This window comes from Aphelocoma coerulescens, chromosome 5 (genome assembly GCF_041296385.1).
Source record: "Aphelocoma coerulescens isolate FSJ_1873_10779 chromosome 5, UR_Acoe_1.0, whole genome shotgun sequence".
NCBI classification, from domain to species: Eukaryota; Metazoa; Chordata; class Aves; order Passeriformes; family Corvidae; genus Aphelocoma; species Aphelocoma coerulescens.
Window position 1 is genome coordinate 18,207,573 of NC_091019.1, and position 23,186 is coordinate 18,230,758.

At 46.2% G+C, this 23,186-nt stretch overlaps 1 long non-coding RNA gene and 1 pseudogene across 3 annotated transcripts in view; one reads left to right on the top strand and one right to left on the bottom strand.

Moving 5' to 3' along the window:
- Window positions 1-20,927, bottom strand: part of LOC138111328 (uncharacterized) — a 40,933-nt gene extending 20,006 nt beyond the window's left edge. For all 3 annotated transcript variants that reach the window (XR_011151336.1, XR_011151335.1, XR_011151337.1), the window contains exon 1: window positions 20,838-20,927. This is a non-coding gene — a long non-coding RNA (uncharacterized lncRNA). The remainder of the gene's footprint in view (window positions 1-20,837) is intronic.
- LOC138110754 (myotubularin-related protein 9 pseudogene) lies at window positions 12,704-14,826 on the top strand (annotated as a pseudogene).
- Window positions 20,928-23,186: the final 2,259 nt, after the last annotated feature.

Here is a 23,186-nt window from a genome sequence, read left to right on the forward strand (position 1 = left end):
TGGTAAAAGCTGAGTTTCAGTTAAGCATCACTGTCTGCGCCCAAGTCCTGTTCAGAAATGTGTGCATATTGTTCAGCCTCATTCCCTGTCTGCTGCTGCAGATCCGTGCATGATCCCTGCTCTGCGCTGTCCCGGAGGTTCTGCTACAAGAAATGACTGGGCTCACCCAGAGGTGCCCGTGTTCTTGACAGAGTGAACACGTCACTGGGAATAAACAGATGTACTACAGCACTTGGGGGATGAGGTGCACATCTTGTCAGTAGTTACCTCTTGTGAGGACTAAACTTTCTCTAAAATTTAGGCCTAGGGTGTGGCTTGATGAAGCCAAATTCCCTTGTAAGTGCAGGCAGCTCCCAGAACAAAAGGGTAATTTTGTTCTCCCCCGATCCAAAGCATTTGATCTAGCAATTCTGGGGCCAAATTGCAACTGTTTCTTGAATGCTAACACAACCTTTCATCATATCGGAGGGCTAGGGTCAAGAAAAGAGATCTGATTTACATTCTAACTGTGCCTGAAGCTATGAACAACGCATTTAAGTATTAGACTGCACTGAGACTTCATTTAAAAAAATAGTAGGAGAGTTTTGAATATGGAACTAATTCACCTTTAATTGGAATCAGTATTTCATGTTCCTGGAAAGACTGGGCAAAATGGTTAACATGGTGAAAAAGTGTCAGTGCATCACAAGAACATTTTACAGCTCCAAGGACTGATGTTTATAACGATTTTGGGGATGGTGTTGCAATAGCTTTAAGTTATTATAATGATATCAGGCTATCAAAATGTACATTAATGACCAGAACTAGGGGGGAAGAGGACTATGATAATAAATTCAACAGTTTTGCCTAGAGACTGTACAGGCAAGGCTGCTATGCACTTCATACTGCTTTTTCAGGTATTGTGGCAATAAGGCGCAGGCCCCTCCTCAAGTAAAGGGAGGTAAACTAAATATTCTTTCTACATTGTGTTCCCCTTTTCTGTAGCATGGTCCAAAACACAGATTCATTCCTTAAGTTTTGAAACTGAATCATCATGCATTATATTACTATTGGAATCTTTATACTGACTTGTATTTTTAATGAGAATTCATAAAACTTGTATCATTGGCATTGATCTAAGATTTGTAGAATAAACCCTACTGAATTCTGAAGTGAAGTCTTCTCTAATGCTTAGGCTGTGTTTTCTGATTGAATTAAATCCCTAACAGGCTCTACTGAGGTCTAAATTGAGGGAACTGTATATACCTCACTTAGCTGTCCCTTGATGCTGATAGGTCAGCAGCAAAAGGGTTACAATATAATTACTGTCAAATTGTTTCATTTTCGGGATTTGAAAATTTCTACTGCACAAGGAATCTACACCATTACAAGTGCTACTGTCCCTCTGTTCCCTGTCAAAAAAGCCAATTTTAAGTCTCCAGGGATTAGTACTCTGCTTGTTCCATATATTGATGCAGCAGCTGTTGGTTCAAGAGAGCTGCACAGAAGCTTTGTCAGTCACTCTAATCCAAGGTTTCCTAGTAATGGAGGAAGGATAATGCAGATACCAGCCTGTGCATTTCAGCAGATGAAGATACTTAGATGCACCACAAAAAAGGCTGGGCTAATTCTCTCCTAAGAGCTCTACCCCAGTCAGGGACAGGAGGTGACAGTCTTCCACTGCAGCCACCCTACAAGTAAGCTTCTTACATGCTCACAGGGTAGCTCTCTAGACTTATCATCTGTAGCTTCCTAACATGGCAAAGGTCTCACCAAGGCCCTGTTGTGCTTTCCCATATGGATGAGTTTCCCCACCACTCTCTGCTCAAGGTCTATTTTTAGAGCTACAAGTATTTTCCCTTACTTAACGCTGTAACTATACCCTTACAACTTCTTGGTGGTGGTATTAGCTAGAAAGCTTTCCTTATCCTTGCCCAAACTCCTGTTGAACAGCTGCTTTATCCAGAAAGTCACTTGTATAAGCAAGGATGGTGACAACAAGAAAGCTTAAGACCCAGTTTTCCATTATCAGTCCTGTTTCCCTTTCTTAAGGGAAGAGCCTGCCCAAGCATCCCTGTGGCTTTGGAGCTCTTGTATTGCAAGAGTTTCAGAATGTGAGCCACAATATTCTGAACTTATTTCTGTGTTCTCCCTTGCCCTGCAGCAAGAGCTGGAGCTCAATCCAAATGAGACACAGCAAATTATTGAATAGCAATCAAGAAATGATCTGACACTGATCCTCAATAAACCCGGTGACAGATGTGTTCCTACAGCAGAGCTCAAAAGCCTGGGGAACCACTAAAATACCTAACACAATCTCCCACATGTTTTCAGGATACTGCATTTCCTCTCAGCTCTCTGAGCACATCATCTCCCCAAAAGATAGCCAAGCCCTTGTCTGTAATGCTGATAGCAAGGGAGTTTGTTAACATCCTAGACGGATGATACTCTGCAAGGGCTCTTTTGGGCTGGAAGTGACTAGCCCCAGAGGTACAAGATGCAGTCAGCACAGCTGACCTGGCTGAAGGAGCCAGAGGCCACGGACCAGAGCCCAGGCATCTCCTGGGCACTCCTGTGCCCAGCCCTGGGCAGCCAGCACCCCATGGACCCCTGGTGCCCTCAGTGAGGGAGCTCTATATGCTTGCACCCCAATTCCCACAGGTCACAAAGCGCCAGTTCTCCTTTATGCTGCTCTCCAGGCTCACAGCCGGGTGGCAGAGTGCCACCACAGTGACAGGAAAAGTGTCTTCAGGAATGCAGCCGAGGCTGGGGCTCCTTGCTGGCAGTTTCCCCGCCACATGCTCTCAGCTGCTGTGATTTCCCCCCACAAACATTTCTATCCCCTCCAAAACCTGACAGCCCTCTGGTCTTCCTCTCCCAATAAAAGTCCACATACCCTTCATCATGGAAAAGCCAAACTACTGCAGTAGTTCAGGTGTCAGCATATCCCCAAGGAAAAAATGCCCTGGACTTAGACCCTGTCCTCCCTGCATACTAAGATCCTGTTGGTTTATTACCTCACTGACAGCCCTCACAAACCACAAGTTAAATCTGACTCAGTTGAAGGCAGCTTTCTCCCAAACACCCATAAACCTGGACACAATTTTGTTCTCTAGAGCATCACCTTCCACACAGCCCCACTCCATCCCCTTCCATCCCAGGCTCGCTCACAGGCACATCCTGACAAACCATCACTTTATTAGAATTCCTGCACCCAGCAGAAGCAGCCTCAAGCACTGCTGATACTCACACTTCCCTGCCCCACCTTCCTCAAGCAAGCTCCTGCCCTGTGTGCTCACCTTCCTCAAGCAAGCTCCTGTCCTGTGTGCTCACCCACAGAACTGCCCATCACCTCTTTAGCGCAATGCAGTCTCCACCACACTTGGACACCATGGTCAAGCACCTCATAGCCTGGGCATCCCAGATCCCTTCTGTGTAACCTCCCCAGGACCTGGCTGCCAACACAATCCATGTAGACCCACAGCTGTGCATTTCATCCTCTAAATCCTTAACTCTGTGTGCATCACCTCAACAGGACCCCAACTGCAAGTTCCAGAGAACAGAGGGTAATGCACTATGTGGGTTCACAATCACTGGCTCAGTGGCTACAACAAGAGGGAAGCATTGAAGCATACCCAAGCTAAAGCTTCTGTTAAAAAGACAAGACTCAAAAACTTTGGGAATTGGCCAGAGGTGACCAGACTTTCTGGGGCAGGGACTGCCTCTCTCCAGGTACTGCACAGGGAGTGTTGGCCTCAGGTGGGGATTCCAGCCTGTTGCACGAACCACAGTGTGTTGGCTTCCGCCCTGACCTCACCTGCAGCCGATGGGCTGATCCAGATAAAACAGCATTGACAGGAACTTTATCCAACATAGCATGTGTCCCATGATCGGAATTGACAGCTCAAATGCAACAACCCCACAACAGCCACTTCCCTGTAAGCACTCCCCCCATTGCTACCTTTGCCCAGCTCTGCAGGTAGTATGTTAAGGAAATAAATGCCAAGCTGTAAAGCCACGTGGATCCTAAGTGACAATCTGTGAGCCCGGGCATGGCTCCCCTGTGCTTCCTGCCACGAGCTGATCACGAAGGGAAACAGCAGTGAGGGACTCAGAGCAACGCTGGCATCAGCCTGGTGTGACTCAGCAGGACAAAAGATTGCCTGGCCAGATGCAGACAGCAGCTATCCCTGCTGGTAAGCACCAACCACCCTGTTCTGCAACACCAGGCCACACAAAGCACATCGCTGTGCAAAATGCTTCCCAGCAGTATGGCACAGGCACCTGGGGGAGACGTCTCTCTCTACAGAGATATTATGTCACCAAAACCAGAATGTTTCCTTTTGCCCTGCGGCCCTGCAGAGCTCAGGAAATTGCGCCCTCACAGTATTTCTGCCTTCCTCAAGGCCTTTCTGCCTTCCTCACCCTTCAGGCAAAGCTCCCAAACTGGCTTGTGCTGTTTTACAGCAGACAGTGAAATGTTTCTTTAGGGGCCTCGGTCCTGGACAGGGACCCTGGGTGCTGCAGCAATGGAACAGCCTTTCTCCATGGCTTGCCACTCCCTTGGACACAGCTCCTCTCCTCTTGCCTTAACAAAAGCAAACACATACAACAATCCAAAGACAAACACAGGGGTTACAATTTGATCTGTGATAACCATTGTCGGGTGATAACCACTACTTTACACTGAGCAAACACTGACACTCCACCAGAACCAGTGTCAGAGCTGTGATCCAATCCTTAAGTGAGGTCCTATTCAGCTAAAGTATTCAGGATCTCTAACCAGGGATTTAAGATGCCTTTTTCCCCAGAGAAGCAGGAAATCCCTCTTCATCCTACTCCCTCCCAGGAAGCCCTTCATGCCACAATTTCTGGACCTCACATCACAAGACTGACAAACCTTTTAGTTCCAAAAAGGAGGATGATCCCAGCCAGGCCAAGGCATTCCCATTGGAAAGCAGAGATTGCCAGCAGTTTCATCGGTGCTGATCTCTCTGTCGTGAGGAGAGACTGCTGAGAGCAGCTTTGAGCCTCATTCCCCAGCCATACCACTGACAGGCTGACTCCATGCCAAACACCTTCATACCAAAGCACACGGGGGGGAAGGGGGAGGGGGGGCAGAAAACAAACCACCCCCCAAAAAAAGTAGTGTCCATTCCCTTACCAGCCCCAAATCCAGTGGTGCTAGCCATTGCCAGCCCCTGCTCAGATAAGTACCGTGACAGACACCTAGGTAGGGACATTGCATTCTCACTCTCGGGGAAATGGCTGCTTTGTATCCCCTCTGCTCCCCACCTCACCCCGCTCCTGCAGCAGTGACTACCTTTTGTGGGGCTGGGATGGGAACACAGCCTCAGGAGGAGCCACAACACTGGACAAGTGCCCTGGCAGCATGGCTGGCAGAGCCTGGCCTTGATCCCTAAGCTCCCACCCCTGTTAAGTGTGGGCAACCTGGTTTCCAAGGCCCCAGCCATGCATTGAACCCCTCCCTGAGAGCTCCCTGTCATGTCCAGGCTGGATGAGAGCTGGGACAAAGCACTGCCAATCCCCAGACTCTGTATCTGGAGACACTTAAGAGAGAGCAAGTTCCCCTGCCACCTGAGATGGGAGCAGAGGTGCCCTAAAGGCACAGCCAAGCCTCCATGGGGGTCAGTAACTGTTTCACTACACTCAGAGACCAGCCAGAAGAAATCCCCTCAGTGTGGAGAGCTTCTTCTGGGGAAGCTCACAACATCACAGCATCCTAGTGCTAAACCAGGCCCCTCTGCCCTGCAGCTGTTAGCTGTACCCACGCAGAGAATGACACAGGCTTGTGGAGCTCTGTCCTACATTCAGGAACATTCCTAGGGAGACAGGCAGGAAGGGTGAGCGATGCTGACCTGGCACACAGCCCCTGCCTGGGTGCAGCCAGAGCTCTCACAGACACTCACAAACACAGCCCCCAGTCCTGGGGGAGCGTGGGCACTGAGACACGGCACAGCACCTTCTGCAGCCTCCTATCACGTTGGGCTTGGCTCCATGAAGCACGGCTTGGTGCTCTCCTCCAGACACAGCTGGCATCAGGCAGCCAGAACCAGGTCCCTGCCAGCACGCGTGAGGGCTCTGCCTTGTCCTTGTGCTCAAAGAAATCCTTGTCCACAGAAGTGTCTGATGTGTCAGTGCCAACAGCAGTAAACCCGACTGCGCCCAGGAGATCCTCCGCTGGAAGAAGTATGGGAGAGAGAAGCTGCACTTTATAATCCAGGGGTTGATTTCCTGCCAGCTTGGTTCAGTCCATGGTTAAACTGCATCTCCTGAGAAAGGAGGAGTATCACGACCCAGGTCTAGAACTACCCAATGCTTTTTCCACCACAGGAAAACCCACAGACATGGGAAAGAAAAAGTTCACAAAGACGAGCCGAAGTAGTTCTGTTTCTGCCCTAGTCAGACTCCTATTTAATCCCTACGGGGCACAGCACAGCCCTGCCCAGAACCCCTCGGTTCGAATGCTGACATTTCGTGCCGTGTCCCTGCAAGAACGCCTCTCCCCTGCAGCCCTGACTCACAGCCGTCGCTTCCCTTTGTGCAGCCCGGCTCCATTTCCTGCGCAGCCGGCGATGCCCGGGGCCAGCAGGAACCGCGGCCACACGGGTGCAAGGCTACAGACAGCCTGCGAGGGACGCACCCCTCCTGCTCCGACACTTGCACCGCTGCCTCAGCTCATCACATTATTTCAGTATTACTGCCCCCGAAGCATCACCCACACCCCCTTTTAAGTGATAAAAATCGAGCTCTCCACGATCAGAATCTGATACTATAATTAGACACCCGTACAGCACACACGGCTGTGTTACACAACACGGCTCGGAGCTCCCGGGCGCCGGGTGAAGCTACATTTGCATTTTATTCACAGCACAAACAAACTCTTAAAGAAAAATCTCCCGAGTGGTCTCTCTGATCTCTCCTGAGCTGTGGTTCAGATGACGAGGCAGTCTGAGAGCACGCAAACAGATTTCCCTGGTCTGAAACTAAAGCAGAGGTGAACTCCAGTCACCAGCGGGTGTCAGCCCACAGGACTAGACTGGCGTTAGGCAGAAATAAAACCTCCAGCACACACACAAAGTGGATGGCAGGTCCTAACTACCGACTGTTTGCTCGATATCCAAGCCCCTTTATGGCACACAGGTTGTTAATGCAGACACAGCTGCTCACAGTTCCATGCAAATCTCACTGCCAGACAAGAAATGCCTTTGATTCATTTAAAGGTTAATCTCAAAAGCCAGGCTCCAAACTCCAAGGCTTCACAGCTCTATTACATTTCTGTTTTCTTTTCCCTGCAGCAGCAGGGCAAGTTCCTGCCCAAACTTTTTCCTACAGCCGCACCAGGAAGCACTGGACTAGCTGCAATAGCTCACACTAATAAACTGGATAAATACTTCACATTACTCACTTTCAGCTAACACGGTGATAGCTCTGTCACTTTTAAAGGGCCGGGTGAAATGCCCTGCTGCAGCAGGGTGTGCCTTGCAGGAGCACTACAGATCCTGGGGTGCAGTGAGAGCCATATGGCATCTCCAGACAGCAGCGCTGTGAGCCAGAGCCTCAAGCTCTGTCTGCAGCTTCCCCACCTCCCTGGTACAATTTATAAGCAAGTATTTGTGCATCTAACTCCCATCGGATGCAGCAGGATTAAAATTCTTACTGGAACCTTAAAAATCCAGCCCTGGGGCCATCCCTGCTGACACTGCTTGGCAAGAGGGCAGCTGGGCAGCACAGGACCCAAACCTTGGCAGCTGCACACCCAGCCTGTACAGCTGTTTTGAAATCTGCATCTGCCAAACAACAGCATGAGGGGAAAAAACTGATCAGGGACAACATTTGGGGTGTGTCGTTTCCCAAGGTTACCATCAATTGTTATGACTATTTATGTAATCAAAAAGGCAGTACCACCAGTCGTAGACAGCCCTTCAGCTGACCCCAGTCAGCACCAAACTTTCTACAGAAAAGACAATTACCTAACAACCTAAAAGAGCATTCTCCCTAACCCAAGTTTCCTGCATCATCTGCAAGATGTGATCTAAATAATTCAAAACTTCACTGGATCTAGGTCACAAACAGAGGTCTGTTTTTCAGCGAGATGTCCCAGAGGAACTGGCTATTTTGTTTAATTTGTTCCTGACTTCCAACATCATATATAAGGGCACCCAGTAGAAGACAGAGTGGATGAGAAGCAGGAAGAATACTGACAAGGGCTAACTTCAGCTCACCAACTTCTTACTCTCAGGGAAGATAAAACCATGGATTTCATCAGAGGCATGTCTGTGGCTGCTGAAGGTCCACAGGTTAATTGCAAGAGATGTGCAAAAATTCTCAGGTCAAGCAAGCTTGTCTTCTATTTGCAAGGATCCACACGCACATCTCCAAGGGTCTCCAAACCACAGTGGTTGAAAACCCACCTAAGGAGAAGAGAGACTCTTCCTCAGCTCTTCCCGAGGATGAATCCATGGAATGATTTCTCTTGGTTGACTGTGGAAGGAGCCCTGGTGGAAGTGGACAGTAACATTTCTGAGCATCTCCCAGGCCAGCCCTCAGGCTCTTTAGGTGCATGCAGTTCACAGAAGAATTGCAAAGGCAAATCTCTAACCCTGAAGTATTTTTTTACATCTTTGGAAACACTACATCAAGCAGTCCAGAGTCCAATGGTTGACCTTACTTTTGGGTACACTGGTTTTTTCCTCCCCATTACTCACATGTAATAATAGCAAGTTACATTAAATCAGGAAACAGGACGAGCACAAAGTTCAAACTAATTTTTCTACTGAAGGCCTTGCACAACCATTTTTACAGCAGGCCTTTAATGACATTTTAGTCCAGTTACAAGGTTGCAATTACAGGCATTTTCAGGTAACTTGGGCAGGTCATCAATATTTCCTAGAAAACAGGTTTTGTTTTCCAAATTTCTTAGTCAGAAGGAGAGAGCAGTGATTATACCCATTTCAGAGAAACTAGGTGTTCAATCCTCTCTCAAAAGGACAGGAATCATAAGAAAAGAAACTTGTCTCCACTTGACAGAGAGTTTCTCAAATCTGCTCTATCACAGGCAAGCTACTGCATTATAAGTACTAGAAAAGCAACAAACTATTTAATATATTGGCCAATATTAAGCATCTATCAACTTCATCACACACTCGCATTCAAGATTTCATATGAAATAAAGAGCTTATCACTCTGCTCAAGGTTTCCAGACAGATTAAGTCAATCTGGGGACAAAAAACTTCAGAGAAACTGTGCTACAGCTTAAAAAGGCTGTATTTAGAGGAAGTACTGGTTTTCCAGACATGAAGTATCCAACTTCCAAGAATGTGATCTCTGCAGGATATATGAAACTGCACAGGACTGACATGTAAATATATGTTACATTTTAAAATCCTAACATTTTATTCCATACTCTTCAAATTCCATGTCTTATGTTCAGCAGAACAGCATGGAAATTATGAGAAATTTTAGATTAAAATCGTTCTATTTTTATTAGCTAAGGAAGAACTTCACAAGTTCTTGTGAAGAACCCTGTGGGCCAAATTCATCCCATGCTGTTTTATCAATGTTCCTAAAGATTTGTATTTTTTCTTAGTGCCCTAACTTTAATGGATGTTTGCACCAGTACTTTCTGCAAAATCAGACCTTCAATGCATTAGATACCTAATGTTTTAAGTGGTTAAAAACTTCACTGTTTGGGAACAGAAGTCAGTAAAGCCACAGCCCCTATCAACACCATTACCAGCAAGATACTGATTTCCTCATCTCTAAACTTCCTATTTCTTTCTCACCTAAAACCAGACCATACAAGCAGAGTTTTGAACTTTGAGTGTTGATTTTTTTTTTTAAACCTACTTAACAACCTCTACTATTTGCATGCCTCTATTAAATAATTACCTTGTGATCTGATCACTGTGCACATCATGAACTATGTATTTGTAATACACAGCTCCCAGGGACATGCAGCCACATCCATAGATGGGACTCCAGTAGAAGTCAGACAATGGAGCCACTGTTTCAGCCCTGTCTTCTGCCTCACTCTCTCAGAGCAGGCTTTTTCCTCTCTGCTTCCTTTCAGTGCTACCAGGGCTGAGCCACTACTGCAGCTTTCCTTACAGCTCTGCTTTCTGGAGTCCTGGGACTTGGTTAACAAACAAACAGTTCCTCACTTATAAAAAAGAATCTTGGAAAAGAAATTCCAAAGGTTTTGGAAGACAGTCAATCAGAAGCACACCAGATGGTAAATTCTGATTTTTTAGGCAAGTCAGGTAATTCTGGCAGCCTAGTTGGGGAGGTAGGGGAGAAAAAGAGATTTAGGTATGTATTTGTGCAACCGACAGCTTTTTACCTGACGGTATCAAAGAGGAGTAGAAAAAGCCTCCAGTCAACCTGAAAACAATTTATGCGATGTGCTCTTTGGATCATGCTGTTGTTCAGCCTTCAAGTCAGACACAGCCTCCTGCATGTTTGGGTGAGCCTGCAGGCTGCCACACTGCGACCATCCTCCTCCTCCACGGGGAAAACCAGCAGCTCCGCAGGAGCCGGCCAGCCCCGCAGCTCTGGGAATGCCAACCATCTGCTCCAGCAGCCCTCCCACGCACAGGCTGCCCAGGCAGGCTCCTGCCCAGCGCCGCTCACGGCGGCTCAGCGCTCCCTCCCCGCTCCGTGCCGCTCCTGCGGGCCGGGGATGCTGCAGCGAGCCCAAACTGCAGCGCTGTGCGGCAGCACGGCCGAGTTTCTCCGCAGAGCTGCGAAAAAGGGCTGCACAGAGGATGCCCAAGCACAGCAAAGCCGCCAGAGCTGGCGGCTGGTCCTGCAGCAATGAGCAGCCCACGGCCATTGGGGCATCCACAAGTTCTGGACGCCCCAGCACACGCTTCCAGCGGCACTGCACCATGGCAACACGGCAGCCGGGATCCCTACACGGATCGAAGGCGCCTGCAAGGCCTGTCTCTGCCACAGCTCAGGGCTGCTACGCCTTGCTTTCCCCACAGCTCTCTCCTGCCAAGGAATGGTTTCTGGAGGTTAATTTGCTGCCCGTCTTCATTCTTGTGGAGCCTGTGGCCACCCAGCTGGCACTGCTCTGTGCTGGGGAACATGTGAAATCATGTGAACTTGTCACAGCTCCAGGATTTACTGGCTCAGGTCTGCATTTGCCAATGTTTATGCTTTCGGAAGAATGCCTTAGAGCACTCACCTGGTTTTGAGCTACAGAAATGTTTCTGATACATGCTGTGAACAAAGAGGGGTGCTAAAAACCTCTTCTAATCCATGTCTCTCAAAGGAACAGTGCATCACAATCCAAGCAAAGAAGCCAGCACACAAAACTGTGCAGAAAAATCACCCTGTAAAAATCCAGAGTCCATAAAGGAGACAGGAGCCCTGCAACTTCATTCCAGTAAAGGGAGAAAGTATCCACTGGGGCATATTCCCGTGGGGTGTTCTCTATCCAGGTTTCAGAGGGCACAGCCTCCTTTTACCCTAAACTCCCGGCCACGTGGTGCCCTCCTCCTTTCCCCACGGGCTGAGGTACAGGGAAGGTACAGCCTTCCCGCACCACCTACCCCATATATTCCCCTTGAAACTACTATTTTACCCCAAAGTTCGGAAACTCAGGTTTGTTCAGAACCATTTGTCTATTTCGGGAGTCAAACTGCCTGGGTTCTGTAACAAACCTGTGGCTTGAAGGTGGTAGAGACATTAGAGACATTCCAAAGACATTAACACCCATACCCTCACACATCGAACTGTTAGTAAAGACATTAGCACATATCTTTTTCTATCAATCCCTCCTCTTCTTACTTCTCAATTTGTCTTTACAAACCTTGGTTATCATTAACTTAATTTTTTTAACCACCCAGCATGATCTAAAAACTAACATTTGAACAACCCCCTCCCAACTTTTCCACGTCTGGCCTCTGCACCAGGCGTGGCAAGTAAATACAGAGAAACAACTCAGCATAGACAATGACAGTTCATATTAGCCCACTAATCACTAGAGGTCCTTCTAGATGATCCATGTCTACTGATTTGATCCACTTTTGCAGAGTTACCCCGTTGTGCTGGCTGGATGCTATGAACAGCAAAGTCCAGAGGCAGGGTCTCTGCTAAGTGGGCTTCCTGTCAGAGATTTCACAAGACACAGTATCCTGGCCACATACTGGTTTAAATATACATTTTCATCTCCCTGCTACGTTGAGAATAACCAGGGTAAGGAATCCCAAACATCAGTTCAAAGGGGAGTAATTTAAAACTCCTCAGGGTTTGGTTCTTACTCCGGTAAAAGCTAATGGCAATAGACATATCCATGGCATCTTAGGTTCTAATATCAACTTTGAAAGGTGTTTCCTTTCTACTTGACCTGAACTTGACCTGGCCAGAAGGTGTGGAGGTCTCACTGAATTCCCAAACTATCCATAATCCCTGGAAGGTTTCCAGCCCCCCAAACCCCTCTGTAACCTCTCCCTATGGTCCTCTGCCCCCAGGGAGCCTCCACCACCCTGAGTTATGCCCCCACCTGCCCTCCCCAGCTTTCCCACCCCATCCCAGCTGGTATTCCTGAGGTCCTCCATTTTCCCAGTGAGTTTTCCCACTTTCCCTTCTGGCATGGAATTTACTGAACTGATCAAGAACCCCCGAGCTGATGACATAGTGCTGCACCACCTGTTTCACCTCATCTTCTTTTCCCCGTAGCAGGAGAACGATGAGGAGCTTGTTATGTGGCTGCTTATTATGACCTGCCCCAATCACAGAAGAGCAAAGAAAACCCTCTGTGAATAAGGCAGGTCAAACTCGAAGATTTGATTATTCCCAGAAGCAAGATTAAAACCAAACGAGGTTAAATGTTGATAAATAAAATATATCAGTTTTCTGGTAACAGTAAAAGAAAAAGAGAAACAAGGCGAAAGAAAGAGGTAGTGGTAACAGGGGTAGTGACAGAGACAGATTAAGTGGAAACACATCACCCCTCCCTGGGTTCCAATGACATCTCATTGCTCCCCTCCATCTGGGCTACTTGGTGGTGCGGGTGCCTTGCCAAAAAGCATAGAATCCAGTGGGTAAAGATCTCTTTGGGTCAGGTGGGAATGCCTAGGTATCTCCCTTGAGGAGGAGCAAGTTTGACACTGTCTCTTACAAGACTCTGAGTCAGTTGCATCAAACCAACTTACGGTCCAGGGCCTCAGCCCAGGGGCCCATTCAGGGTGCAGAAGGCTTCGGTGTAGCTTTGTTGGCTTTATACACTTTTGCCAAAATGGACAAAGGTCTTTTATGACAATGTTTAAGCCATCAAATAGAACATTTTGGTCTCTGACATTGCTGCACTCCAACATTGATTCCATTGACAAAAGGGTCGTGTGCTCATCAGGTACCATTGTTATCAAATGCAAAGATCTGCAAATTATTCAGCTGGACATACCTGGGACAGAGGAGTGTTTGAACATCGTGAACTCCACTGAGGCACTTTCCAGCCCAGGTTCAGTGACTCTCACGTATTCCTTCTTCTAGCGCCCCACATTTGAGGTCATGGAAGATGGCTGGTGCTCTTTTCTGCTTGAACAAGAGTTTGAGTTCCTCAGTTCAATGACTCACTAAGCTGCATCAGTGAGGATTTCTCTGTCTGTCCCTCCTACCCTCTGGTTGTCGTCCCCAAAGCCATCAATGATGAAATGCTTCACAAAGCTGTGACGTTTCACCACAGCAGCTGCTTCCCAGTGCTCAGCTATTACCATGAGAGGAATGGGGCGGTCATGATGAGGAGCAGCCAACCTCCTACAGGCATGAATGGGCAAGGGTGCAAAGAATGCAATGAGCTTCTGAATGCCACGCTCTGGCATGGCAAGCGTGGCTGCATCATTGATACAAGGTCCTTCACTACTGACTAGCAGGCCAGGGCCGAAAAAAAGGGCTTTGAAAAAGCCCAATACCCCCAGTGGGTGAGGATTCACAAGTATAGCAAGAGGTTTCATATTCTTCAGGAAAGCCTCATCAAACTGGTGCAAGCTGACAGTGACAAGCTACACAACAGGGATGGCTGGCTCTGTAAAATGCAAGCTGCCAATGGGCAGACTCGCATCAAAGAGCTCCTGACTGCAGCTTGTCGGGTTGCTCAGGGTATTGAAAGGGAAGGTGCATCAGTGTTAGTCCATGGCAGTGAAGGGACTGATTCCATGCTCCAAGGCACTTCTCTGGCACGGAGAAGTGGATCTGAGGTCCAGGAGACCACGCATGGCTTTGAGGCTCCTGCTGTGAGCGAGTGGCTGCAGGCTGGTCACCCTTTCCAGCAGCACTGTGCCCAGCCAGCCTGTTCCAATGGCGAACAGAAATGGCAGGCCCCAGCGCTCCTCCTATTTCCAGACCACGTGCAGCAAACCCATCAGCAGCTCCCATGCTCTTCCAAGTTCAAGAGCAGCTTCTCATCATGCTCTGTGAACACGCTTATGCTCCCCAGTTTGGGACATTCCTGGGAAACAGCGAAAATGAAAGGGCCAAACTGGAACTGTGTCAAAAGATCACGTCCCTGGGGTCCTGGCTGTTAAGATCTGAGGAGCTCAGCAAATTCCAGAATTATCTTTTTGAAGCTGACAGCCACATCATCCGGCCCTGCATGTCCCTCCAGGAACTGCAGCTCTGGGAAGGTGTCTTCCTTTGGTGGAACAGGCCCAAGTTCCTTGAAAAATCTGAAGAACTTATGATCGACAGTATAGCATTCAACAAGGACATTCAGGCCAAGGTTACAGCACTGAGGAGGGAGCTGGCACAGCAGAACCCGTGAGCAGGCAGGACTTTCCCTCAGGTCTTTCCCTTAACCTCCCTCTATACTAAAGAGGAAACATGAAAAGTACGTGGGCTGCTGAGCCCTTGGGTACAAATGTGAATGGGTTTGTTGAGGGTGTGTGTTTACATACTTCAAAGGCTTTAAAATAAATTTTTTTCTTGCCTGCACCCACAAATAATTGGAAGAATTCTATAGGTAATATTCTTATTCCACTGTGTAATTCTATGCATAACTATTTTTTAATTAATTATTAATTAAATTAATTTTTTTACCATACCGAATTTACAAAGTATAGAAACATCTTCATACAAAAGGTTCCCATGCAAACACATCTTTACATCAGGGCTATGTTCTATTTTTCAGGGAATAGTTTATAGCACTGTTGTAACTTAATTTTGACCCAAAACAAGAACTGTGGCTTTATTAGTGATGGGATTTAAAATGAAATTAATTCCTTTTCAAATTTAGTTTATTATTCCAAATAGCTCTTCTTTCTTTTGAATTTTAGTGAGCAAATTGCCCTCATCACACTCTGCACCCATAACTAAGAAGCATGTGTGGTACAGAGAATGCTAGGGTTACCACACTAATTAGCATAATCCAAAAAGAGAGGTAAAATTAAAATACTTTTCTAAGACACACGGCAGGAAATTCAACAGCACATCAGAGATGTTGGAGTGTTTGGTTGGCTTGAGAGTTGGTAGAAGGCTTTTTGTATTTTATCCATGTTCTATTTGCAGTTCATAGCTGTCTCTCCTGGTTTAGGAAGGGGGACAGCCCTTTTTCATGTAATGTTTCTTGTGTTCTGTTAAGATTCTTTAGCTCACTAATTAATAACTCCGAAAACTTCTGCCAAATTATAATAATTTTATAGTCTTCCAAGGTAGAACTGGGAAGTTTAATACATACTTGTATGATTTCAAATATGTATAAATTCTTGTACCAACCTCCAAGATAAAATTGGTTGAGACATTTTACATCCACAAAGCCTTTTGCGGGCTGCCCCATTTCTTTCTTTTCAGTAAAAAGACAAAACAAGCTTGGCAAAAAACCAACTTAATAATATATAAAATGATGTGACTAATATTTGATCACTTGCAATGAAAACACAAATTACCAACATGAAAAAACTGACAATAGAAGCAATTATGGGAGCAATTTAAAAACTTTCATTGATTCCCACACAGCTCCATGTCATCTGTAGGGAAGTTCTTATAAAAGAAAAGTGAAAATTCGGCCCATTACAGACAGAATTTATTAAAAGGAAGGAAAAAATTCCTTGTAGCTGTGCAGAATAATCACCCTGTAAAAAGCCAGAGTACATAAAGGAGACAAAGTCCTGCAACTTCATTCGAATAAAGCGAGAGTATCCACTGGGGCGTATTTCAGTAGGGTTTTCTCTCTCCAGGTTTTGGAGGCCATGTTGCCCTCTTCCTTTCCCCACGGGCTGAGGTACAGGGAAGGTACAGCCTTCCCGCACCACCTACCCCATATATCCCCCTTGAACCTGTAATTTCCCCCCCAAAGTCCAGAACCCCAGGCTTGTGCAGACCCATTTGTCTATTTCAGGAGTTGAACTGTCTGGGTTCTGTAACAAAGGCTTGAAGGTGGTAGAGACATTAAGGCCCATTTCAAAGACATTAACACCCACACCCTCACCCATCCAATTGTTTGTTAAGACATTAGCACACATGTTTTCTTATCAAAACTGAATTAGGCAATGTTTGCGTGGCTTGGCACTTCCTGGCACATACTGAAATGCAAGCATGGTCTGACATTCAGTTGATCCTGAGCCAGGATCAGAGGGTTACATATAAACTCCCTGGAGCTTTGTCATTTGGTCTAGAAGGGTTTGGTTTTGAGCTTTTGGATAAATTCACCTCAAGACACAGAACACACACATAGACCTGCAGATCTACATCCTTCTAAATTATTTGCCACAGTCCCAAAATCACACTAGTCACTGCACTTAATTCTCTCATCAAGATTTACCCAGTTCTCCTAACGCTGATCAGACCCAGACTTCAGAACAAGCAATTCTGCATATTTTTGGAACAGTTTCAGCTGCAAGCTTTGGGTTTAGACAGGCCACAGAAGAGCTTTGGACCTCAGTCTCCCAGTCAGGTATTGCAGGTAAGAGCATTTCTGAGGCACGAATCCATATGAAGAACCACCCTAATCATAGCACACTCAGAGCTAAACTCCAGGAATACCAGATTTAAAGGAAACTTAGATTCACCAGCACAGAGGTTGGCTGGAGTGCTGTCTGTATCTTTGCTGGCTCCCTGCTTCTCATAGCTGCATTTTACTTTGGTGGTGGGTTCATCTACGCTTTTTTCTTGTGGCTTGCAGCCACATGCCCAAGGGGATGAGTGCAGCAAGAATTAAAGGCTGTGTGACAGCACAGAAGCATGCAGCACACGCTGTGCCCCCAGAATTAACCACTGCACTTCAGGCTAATGGCAGGCAGCCCGAGCTCCCCAGGAACACCAGCTACTCCCTTTCAGGGACATCAGCTCGCCCCTCCCAGGGGGTCTCAGCTGAAATGGGCTGTGGTGGGTGCTTGGGAAGGGAGCTGTTGGCCACGGAAACCACCAATGCCTCCAGGCTGAACGCAGGCAGACGGGTTCCCCTTCACTGTCCTTTGGCACATGGCGTGGGATGTGAGACCATGCATGTCAGCAAGTGTGACAGCTCACAGAGAGATGCCACCGCCTGAAGGCGCCCTGCTGGGACCCCGGGAGCCCTGCCAGAGTGAGGCTTTCATTTCTGAAGCACCCTCTACCTGTTCTTGCTTCCTGCATGCCCTTCTCCTTCCGTTCCCTTCCTCCATTTGTAGCAACACTGCATTCTGCATGCTCCCCGAGAGAAATAGGGCAAACATAACCTGATTAAACAAGAGGATTTGGGCAGGAAGGGGCGGGGGAGGAGATTACTACGCAGAGACCCACAGAACCTTTCCCTCTCACATTAGTCCTTGCCTATTCAATAATTAAAGTGTTGTGCGGTGACTCTGACTTTGGGATTTGCTATAAAAGCTTCTCGTAAACTCTGTCTCAGCATGCAGACATCAGACCAAAGAGAACACTCAGTCTGACAAGCTGAAATTTCTTTCAGGCTCCAGTCAGTCAGAAGCTTAAAACCACTTGGATGTGAGCCTATGACTCCATTTTAAAACATAAGGATCCCTCTTGCTGCTGTTCACCTCTTGAACAGACTGAATCCAACCTTTATTTGGCCACTCTTATCTGAAACACGGTTTCAAAGTTAATGCAGGCTTTCTCCATTTCATGTACAAAACAACCTCCAAGGCTGGCAGTGCCTCATGAACACAGGAACACATTACACAGGCTCTGGCTGCCCTCCAAGCCTATTCTGATATTCCATTTTCTTTCCATCCCTTCTTTCTTGCATACCTTAAGGCATATAGATGTTTCAGGATGGAAATGTAAAGCTACCCACACACAGAAAAGATGCCTTCCCTGACCTTCCAAGGAGCTATTTTTGGCCGCTCTTATATGCCTAAGAACTCTTACAGGGGTCATGCACTGAACTAACTGGCCCTCAGTAACTTTTGTCTAAGAGATATGAAATGTTGCAGAGATTATTTTTTAAAATTTTTTTGTTCTCTCCATAACCTAACACACTACTGACTCCAAATCTCCAGATGCTGTTTGCAAGGGAGCACATTTTAAAAGGGGCTGCAAGCCCGACATTATTACCCAAGGAATTTATGCTCAGCATTACACCTAAACATATAAACAGAATAATAAAGACATATCCTTAATGCAGGATTTTCCAAAAGTTATTGAGTACCCTCAGCCTTCAACTGACTTCACTTTTCAAGCCCAAACCTGGAGAAGAACAAGCTCCAAAAGATTCAGAGTGAAACAGATTTCTTTTAAAAATATGTGCCCCCAACGAGTTTATGATATTAAAAATTAAGGAACACTGGGTTAGCAGCCAAACACAGGCACAGAAGGATACTCCATAAAAAAAGCAACAGTCCTATCTCCATCTGTCAGAGCACACGAATACACCACATCACATCCCAGCAGTCAGAGACCTGGGCTCTGGTCTGTCCGGTGTCTCTCAAATTCTAATGCTGACATTTTTCCAAACTGGCACTGCCCAGACTGCAAACACTTCAGTCCAGAGGCCAAGAGTGAAGCAGTGGGTGAGCCCCAGTGCCCCAGCAGCTGCCCAAAGGCTCCTCATGTGGCAGGGAGTTAATACTGATCTAGGGGACTGCCCGGCCCTATTGGCACTTCAAACACTGTTTGACCTCACACAGTGAGCAAAACGTAAAGCATGCAGGTATCTTTTCCCTTCTGACATCACAGCATTCAATACCACACAAACACACAGCCTACAGAATGGATAAAGCAAAAATGCTGTACAACTGGCAAAACGGATGTGGAGAATATAGGGGGAGTGAACTGCTCACGAGACCCAGCCTCCAGAAATCCAGCTCTGTGCATATGTGCATACACACACACAGAGACTACATGGCACTATATCCCAGCATCTCACATTTCCATCACATTGGCATCCTTTAAAGGGTTCATGAACTGAGATACTGCCTCTTAAGGCCAGAACTGCATAAGGTTTAGGGATACAACTGATTTTGCATAGAGCCATGAGAAAAACAACACAGCATTGAGGTGGCCAGTGAGAAAGGGCGTACCTTGCATTTAGTACCCAGGACACAGGCATGCTGCTCCTCTTATTACAGTGCCCAAGTTAGAGAACCACCAGGGTCTGTAAGTATCAGGATTTCCCCCACAGCAGCTAAAAGTCATATGCTTCCTCCCTGTGGTAATATCCACCTCCTTAAACAAGACTCACCACAGTTTGCAAAACAATAAGGCCGTGCCCTGCACATATTTGCTAAACATTTGTGCAATTTGATCCAAATACAGGAACAGAGGGAACACAAGTCTGAAACTCCACACTTAGCACAGCACTGAGAAAACAACTCATTGGCAGTCCATAGGCAAGCATCGACCTTCCATTTTCTATTTAAAACTTGAGTATAAATAAAAAACATGAATTAATCAATAGAGATAGGGATTGGTGTTTGTGTAGTGTTCTTGGAAAACACAGCATGCCAAGCCAAGCACCATATTTGGCAATTATTCTGCTTTACTCTGTGTCCACTTTCACTTCCCTGGTTCATTCTGCCTCTTTAGCTGATAAGCTCTTCCTGCTGTGTGCCTTTACAATGCCTGTGCTGCAAAGCTGTGCTCCCGACAGCAACGTTCAGCTTGGTGCCTGCCTGAAGTGTATTAATGATCTCACTACAGCTGCACAACGAAGCTGGGTCAAAAGACAGCAACTGAGGCTGCACCTCTCTCTCCCCACCTTTATTTTTCTTTGGAATCACTGCCACAGTTCAGACCTTTGGTACTGAGTCATGGCACAACGTATCAGGTTTCAATTAAGAAACACAGGCACATAAAATTAAAAAGGTGTGGAAGGAAATTCAGACCACAAAGCAATTCTTTCCTATAAAGGACAAGAAATCACTGTTCCCTTCCTGACAAGTCACACTTTGAACATACAGATGACAACAGGGCTCACATGAGCTTTGCTGTGAGTAGGATGAGGCGACAGGCACCAATCCACAATCCAGGGAAAAGCACAGGCCACTGAACACCCAACTACCATAGTGTCAAGAGTGGCCAGCTACAGAACACCCAGGTGATGGTGTAAATCCCCAACAGTACAAGCTAGAGAACTTGTCATTAAGAAAAAGGTGTGTCTTTGTCTTGGCTACCTTCTGCTTATAAAATAAAGTTGAACAGAACAAAACTAAAGACCCTGGACAGCAGAACGTCTGAAGAGATAAGGCAAGAGCTTTCTACTGGGGGAAGCTCCCTGTCCACTCCAGCACTACACTCTGCTGGCAGTACACAGGATATAAATGGCATTTAAAACTCTGCCTGGTAACCTCTCAGGACAGTTGCTGCCTTTCACAATCACGTCTTTTGCCAAGGGCTCTGTATCCATCTACAGAGTTGCTAACAACCACTATCACCACCAAAGCAAATATTTTAAAGAGTACCTTGTGCAGAAACAGTGAAGTTATTTTTCCCCTCTGAGAAGAGCAGAAGAGTTGAGGTCTGCAACACAAGCCAAAATCATCTCAGGCCTGCTACCTTAGGCCTCAGCTAGCCCAGCTGCAGCTTTTAAAGGAGTCTCAGGGGTGGCCCAAGTGTGGGAACTGAAATGAAAGCACCTGTTTGCCTATCTCCATTCTATCACTGCATTTGTTGAACTGCAAGTTAAACTTCATCTTCCTTCTCCAAGGAAGGGATAATCATTTATTATATAATCATCTGTAGGTTCCTCCACCAAGTCTGTGTGTCTGTAATGTTGAGAAGTACTCTCATCTTTCTGCAGTGGTTGGTATGGCCCAGCAACTTCTTCATCATAGCATGCTGACTTTCCAGCAATGTAACTTGGAATTCTGATTCACAGAAATGAAAGTTTGGACACAGTGATTTTCAGCTGGGAGAGAGTGGATAATCTGCACAGATGCAGAGCATCAACCAGATATACAAGGTCTGAAATGCTAGAAAAGTCTCTCCCCCCAAAAGGGAGGCAGTATTGTGTAGTTAAGTGCATGTAATTTATCAGAGCATCCAATTTCCTGCAGTTCCTAAGTAAATGAGTAAGATTCCAGAGTTGCATCAAGGGAATGGGTTTGGCTTGGAATCCTGCACAATGACTCATGCTTTCATGAATAAATTCATTTCCTTAGAGAAGCAAGACAAAATCACATGTTCTGCTTAGTCCAGCTACCTAGAGTGTTGATTTAGGAAGCTATTGCAAAAAAATAGAGTTTTATCTAGCTTTATACTGAAGGCATAATCCACTGCAGCTGTACTTGCAAATATAACTAGCTTTTTAAGGGGAAAAGAAAAACTGGTGTAACTTGGAAGTTCTGGGTATGGAAAGATGTCAGCTAGAAACCAGTTTGCAATCAAAACCAGACAACTGACAGAAAAACATTGTGGAAGTCTGGGTGTTCCCGAAATTGACTGCTATTTACACAGGTCTCCATATTTATTCCCCTCCTGCACATTTAAAAATAGGTTCTAGAAACACAGACCCGTAAACAGAAGGAAATGAGAATTGCATCAGCTAGCCCCTCCCCTTCCCCACAATGACAGTGCAGAGAAAATGAGGGCGTGAAGCAGCAAAAGCTCTGGGTCTCTGTAACACCAGCATCCTCACCGGTGCGTGGAAGCAGCCAAGGAGAGGGACCCAGAGGTGTATGGATCATGGCTAATCAGTTATGTGCAGAGATACTTGTTAGTGCAAGCCAGGATGAAACTCACCTTTCAGCTTTCAGTTTTCTTAGGAGATCAGTTCAAATGGTTTGATGTGGCTACATGGACCAAATTGGAGAACACAAAATACGGCTTTTTATGGAGTAAAAAAAAAACCAGCTCCCTGTGTTTTACCCTGATAAGTATTTCAAAGGAATAACGCAAGAATTCTGGCTCTATGAACTTTTGGTGTCAAGTTCCACTTTGGAGTCTGGGCCTCTCTGGTTCAGGAAAAGACCCTCCATCATTTTAATGCTGCTTTACAAAGCTGAAATGTTTCACAATTAACAAATCTCTCCAGTACCACCATCAGGTCAGTATATAAAAACACCTTCACGTTTTACAAAGGAGAAATGAAGCCATTAAAGCCAGAAGAAATTGTTCAGATCTCAGAATAAATCAAAGGGAAAGACAGGACTGGAACATGATGTAGCTATGTGTAGTGCCAGGTTTTTTCCTCACACACTGACAGCATGGGAAAGCAAAGCCCTTGATGATGTCAGAGTAGGAGCAGGACTGATCATGCATGGAATAACCCCAAGGATTTTTAAGGGCAAATTAAACCTCAAGTCTCAGGTAGAGTGGAGAAATGCCACTGACCTTTCCAGGGCTGGTCAGCATCCCCAGTAGCTTTGTGTTACTGATAACCTCCCAGCTGAGCTGTAGGTCACACAGCAAACCTGCAGGTCCTGGTTTGGTGTCCTTATTCACCCCTGCAGCGCCATCAGATTTGACTCAGTCTGTCACGAGGCAGGACCTGAGCAAATCGAGGGAGTAGAAATTAAATGTCACCATGTAAAACCCCTTATAAATTAGCAAAATTGAGAGAAATTTACTAACATTTAGTGTTTTACTGAAAATAGCAAAATGTACACATTGAACTCACCTTGTGTAACTGTCTCTGGACTTTATTTTTGTGACAATGGTCTAATGGTCTCGTGTAGTTTAAAGGCAAACATGTTGTTTAATAAGAATGTGGCACTGTCTCCATCTGTTATCATTCAGATCCTGATCAAATGCCACCTGGAAAGGTCCTGCTTCTAACTCCTAGAATAAAAATATAAATGTTTCTACATTCA